We start from the raw sequence: 5,651 nt of genomic DNA, 5'->3' as shown, positions 1-5,651 counted from the left end.
ATTTTGGGTAGCCAATGTCCAAGTTACCCATCCCTGTCTACTCTGTGGGTGGTGGGGGTGGGAATGATTCTTGCTGTAAGGACTTGTTCCCTCTTTTGAGTTACTGCTTCCATAGGTGTAGGTCAAGTTCATCAAATTGTATGAGAATACTTTTTTTTTTTTCCTCTTCTTTTTACTTCTGTCAACCGTAAATTTTGTGAGTCCACACAACACTCCAACCCTGTGACCTACAGACCACAAATTTGTAGCTGGTTCCTACTATCCCTTTTGGGTTCCATAACTCTCTGAAACAACATAATTCACAGAACTTCTGGAGGGTACTATACTCACAGTAACAAATTAATTATAGCAAAAAGGATACAAATGAAGAAATGCATAGGGCAAAATCCCCAACACTACCCTTCTACTTGCATGGATGTCTCTTATCAACCAGGAAGCTCTTGGATCTTTTGTGTCCAGGGTTTTCATCGGGCTTCATTGCATAGTCATGATGGAAGTCTCATTGATTAGTCATTACTAGGGTCTTATTGAATATTCATAACTGATTAAATCATGCCCTCTCCCTCCCTGAAGACAGTTGGTATCAGATCACAAGGTAAATCTTCATGTTTGGCTGCTCACTACCACAAACCCTAGTATATCATTTAGATTCAGTCAGGAAGTTCCAAGGGTAAAGAAAAGCATTATCTTTCAGGAAATAAGGGCAAAGACTATATGATAAATTCTTTAGTCTACAGTGCTATGCAAAAAAAGAAACACAGCCATTAGGGAATTGTGATTCATAGATTATGGAGCACTCTGCAGCCAGCCCTGATATGGTACTCTAGAATCTGCACTGGACTGCTAACCACAAGATTAGAGGTTCAAACCTACTCCTCGGTCACTATGAGTCAGAACTGACTTGACAGCACTTAACAACAACAAGAGCAGCCATCAAAATGACAATATAGGTTTGTACTCCACCACCCTCTGGCCTCGGTCCTTTATAGAAATAATGGTTGTTCATTATTTCTATGCCCTTGAATTGTAGGTGGCATGGATGTGTATATATACATTGTTGTTAAGTTCTGTCGAGTCAGTTCTGACCCATAAAGATCCTATATAGGGTTTCCAAGAAGCTGCTGGTTGTTTTGAACCACTGACCTGTGGTTAGCAGCTTATCCTACAGTGCCATACCAGTACTCCTATATACATAGATGCATATGTACATTTCTTAGCTCTGTTTACAGAGAGATCCTAGAAGAGACAGCACCTCAGTAGTGATCAGCACAAATTAGTACTTACATCTTGGTTTCTAAAAACTATTCTTTAATAAATGAGACCAGGGCTTCTTGGAGAAGTGGCTGATTCCCCGAGTGGGACTAGAAAGATAAAAGATGAGCCTGGACCATTAGGAAGTGCTTTAAAAAGAATGGGACATGTCAAAATGATGTAGGAGTCAGTTAGGAGTTCACATGGCTAGAACTAGAATGAGTTGAACAATAAAATACGATGTTGTTGTCATTAAGCCTCGTCGAGTCAGTTGTGACTCATAGTGATACTGTATAGGGTTTCTGAAGAATGGCTGGTGAGTTTGAACCACCGATCTTGCAGTTCAAATGACCTTTTGATCCAGTGCTTATCCTACAGTGTCACACCAGGAATTAACCCATTGAATGAAGTAGATATCCATTAATCTGTAATGATATAAATAAATTACTAAATAGATTAATTTATGGCAAAAAAAAAGGATAGAATTTCTTTACAGTAAAATTCTAACTAATAAATGCAGAAAGAATCAGAGGAGGGATTTTCAAAAAAATCAGCATTAGGAAAGCATCACAGTAACTATCTTGTGGCAAGATGCACTGGTAGATATTAGAACCAACGGATGAAAGGTTGAGGAGATAGAGATTAGTTACACAGAAGTAACTCAACCAAGATATTTACCAATTACAATGGGAAAAATAGTGGAGAGATCACCAGCAATAAGATATGTCCACACCATGTGTCCTCTCGTAGAAGGCTTAGAAGAGGATAGAACATCACTTCCATGGCATTCTTGTAAATAAATATATATATATGCATAGCCTCAGTCTAAGCATAAAAATAAAAGTCAGACACATTCAAATTGATAGACCTTGTACAAAATAAGCGACTGGTACTCAACGTAGTGTGAGATCATGAAAGACAGTAAAAGAATGAAGTATTGTCAGAGCTTGGAAAAGCTTAAGGAGACACAATATTAAATGCAATGTAGAATCTTGGATTCAATTCTGGAATAGAACAAGAAAAGTAAAAGAACAAGATGGTAATGTATCGATAAAGTCTGCAGTTGTTTTCACAGTATTGTACCAATGTTAATTTCCTAATTTAGAAAGTGGTACTATGGCTATTAAGTTGTTAACACTAGGGGAAAGCCAGGTGAAACTCTCTGGATTAATCTTTTATAGCTTTCTTGATGTTTAATTGACATACACTCATTGCCTTAAGTTGATAATATCCAAGAAGTTTTCCTCATTTTGCTCCCTATATGCTCCATCACATTCATAGGTATGTTTGTAGCAAAGGTAAATATCCACATGCACATTTAAAATGCAAAATATACAACTTGACACATGTATTCTACTATGAAACCATCAGTACAAGCAAGATAACAAGCCTATGTAGCACCTCCCCAAATTTCCTAAGGTTCCTTCATACTCCCCGACTCCACTTCACAGGCAAGTCCTGATGTACTTTGTCACTAGAGTACATTGTCTAGCATTCTATATAAATAAAGATACAATACTTAATCTTTTTATCTGGATTCTTTAACTCAGCAAAATTATTTTGAGATTCAGCCATATCATTTATAGATCCATATTCATTTCTTTTTATTGCTGAGTAGCATTTCATTGTTTACGTGTGCCAAAATTTATTTATCCATACGTTAGTTGATAGCCACTTTAGTTATTTCAACTTTTGGTTACTACAAATAAAACTGATGTAAACATTTATGTATAGGACTTTGTATGGATAATATGCTTTCATTTCTCTTGGGTAAACACCTAAGACACTTAAGTAGATGTTTAGCTTTTAAAGAAACTATCTAAATGCCTTCCAAATTAGCTGTACCATATTACACTCTCATCAGCAATGGGGCAGTGCCAGCTCCTTCACTTGATGTAGACAGTCTTTTTCATTTAGCCATTCTAGTAGGTGTCCAATACTATTATGTAGATTTAAATTTTCATTTCCTCAGTTACTAATAATATTGAGCTTTTTTTTTTCATGTGTTTATTTCCCATCTACATAATTTCTTTGGCAAAGTACAAGTTCACATCTTTTGTTATTTTTATAGGGTTATTTTTATTTTATTGGGTTTCTTGTTATTGAGATCTGGTAGTTCTTTGGATGGTGTAAATTGTTAATACATTGGCGGCTAACCAAAAGATGAGGCTTTCTGCTCCCATAAAGATTTACAGCCTCGGAAACCCTGTATAGGGTCGCTATGAGTTGGAACCGACTCCACGGCACATAACCACCACCAACACCACACAAAGTTAATTGATTGCATGGATCACAATAAGTTATGGATACCATTGGTAAGAATAGGCATTTCAGAACACTATATTGTGCTGATGTGCTCTGTACACAGACCAAGAGACAGTTATTCAAACAAAGCAAGAAGATCCTATTGTTGTTATGTGCCGTTGAGTTGGTTTTGATTCACAGTACCCTGTATAGGGTTTCTGAGGAACAGCTGAGTTTGAACTGCCAACCTTGCAGTTCAAACCAACCTCTCAGTCCAGTGGTTATCCTGCAGTTCCACACCAGGATTCCTAAGGATTCCTATGTGGTTTAAAATGGGAAAAGGATAGAATAGAACTTCCCCATCTGTTGTGTCTCTTTTTACCATACTTATCTTAATCTGCATGCTGAGCAAATAATCTGAGAAACTGGACTACATGAATTTGAACTCTGCATCAGGATTGGAGGAAGACTTATTAACCACCTATAATGTGCAGATGACATTTACTTGCTGAAAGTGAAGAGTGCTTGAAGCACATTCCAATGAAAATCAAAGATTATAGTCTGGATTACACTTTGACATAAAGAAAACAAAAATTATCACAACTAAATGAATGAACAACATCATGATAAACAGAAAATACCAAAATTGTGAAAATTTTCATTTTATTTGGATCCTCAATCAACATCCCTGGAAGCAACAATCAAGAAATGAAATCTGTTGTAAAAAACCTCTTTGAAATGTTAAAATGCAAAGATGTCTCCTTGAGGATTAAGATGCTTTGACTCAAGCCATGGAATTTTCAGTGGCCTCATATGCATGTGAAAGCTGGACAGTGAAGAAGGAAGACTGAAGAAGAATTGATGCCTTTGAATTATGGTGATAGCCAAGACTACTGGACTGCCAGAAGAAGGAGTGAATATTACTTGAAAGAAGTACAGCTCCTTGGAAGTAAGGATGGCAGTACTTCATCTCACATACTTTGGACATGTTATCCGAAGGGAATAGTCCCTGGAGCAAGGCCCTCAATGACATAGATTTCCACACTGGCTGCAACAATGGGCTAGAACATAGCAATTGTGAGAAAAGCTCAGGACCAGGTGGTATTTCATTCTACTGTATAGATGGTTGCTGTGAATCGGAACTCACTTGACATACTTGTGTGTGTGTGTGTGTGTGTGTGTATATATGTTGTTGTTAGGTGCCATCGAGTCAGTACTGACTCATAGTGACCCTATGCACAGCAGAATGAAACACTGCCCGATCCTGGGCCAATCTCACTACTGTTGCCATGCTTGAGTCCATAGATTATATATATATACATATATACACATATATATAGAGAGAGAAATATACTTACACAAACATTTATTTATGTGACTAAAAGAAGAAAAATGGTGACATGAGAAAGCTAAAAAAAAAGCTGAGAAGGATTGGGAAGAAAAGCAAACGAAAAGTAGCTAGAATAAATATGTGGGGGTTTCAAAAAATTCATGGAAAAATGGAATAAAAGATAATGGAATTTTTCCAGGAACTTTTTGAAGCCCCTCCCCCCCTTGTATATACCAAAATGTTAACAGTGGTTATCACTGACAGCTAGGTTTATGGTTATTTTTTCCTCCTTTTAGCTTATAATCATATGTTATAAATGTTTATCTTTAGGCATAGAAAGCATTCATTTTTGCTGGCCTCTTTTCACTGGGTCCTGACTGAAGCCCTGTGCTTCTGCCAAGCACTGCTGTAGGGTCTGCTGATGTAGCAAGTTCCTTCTGGCCCCCAGAGCTCGCCCCGTGAAGAGGAAGGCTAGAACATGCCAGCCAGGCACTTAGCTCGCTGTGTGCTGATTGATTCCATTTGGCCTTCCCTGAGAGCTGCCTGAGGAGATACTCTGAAAACCAGCGGAGCCAAACCTGAGTCAAAATATGAATTATTTGCAATATTGTCCTGATATATGGCCTGGGACAGTTTCCCATGGCCATGAGCTTGGATAATTTCCTCTATAAATAATTTACCTGCCAGGAACAGAATGCAGCATAGGCATTTATGCTGAAACAAACAAAAAAGATATTCAACTTTTCTTAAAATTGGTAAGGCATTTGTGTGTGTGTGTGTGACTGTAAAATGCATTGCTTTAGAAAACTTAGAATGTATAAGAAGT

This window comes from Chrysochloris asiatica, unplaced genomic scaffold (assembly GCF_000296735.1).
Source record: "Chrysochloris asiatica unplaced genomic scaffold, ChrAsi1.0 scaffold00380, whole genome shotgun sequence".
Taxonomy (NCBI): domain Eukaryota; kingdom Metazoa; phylum Chordata; class Mammalia; order Afrosoricida; family Chrysochloridae; genus Chrysochloris; species Chrysochloris asiatica.
The sequence above is the reverse complement of the archived record's forward strand: the minus strand, read 5'-3'. Positions refer to the sequence as shown.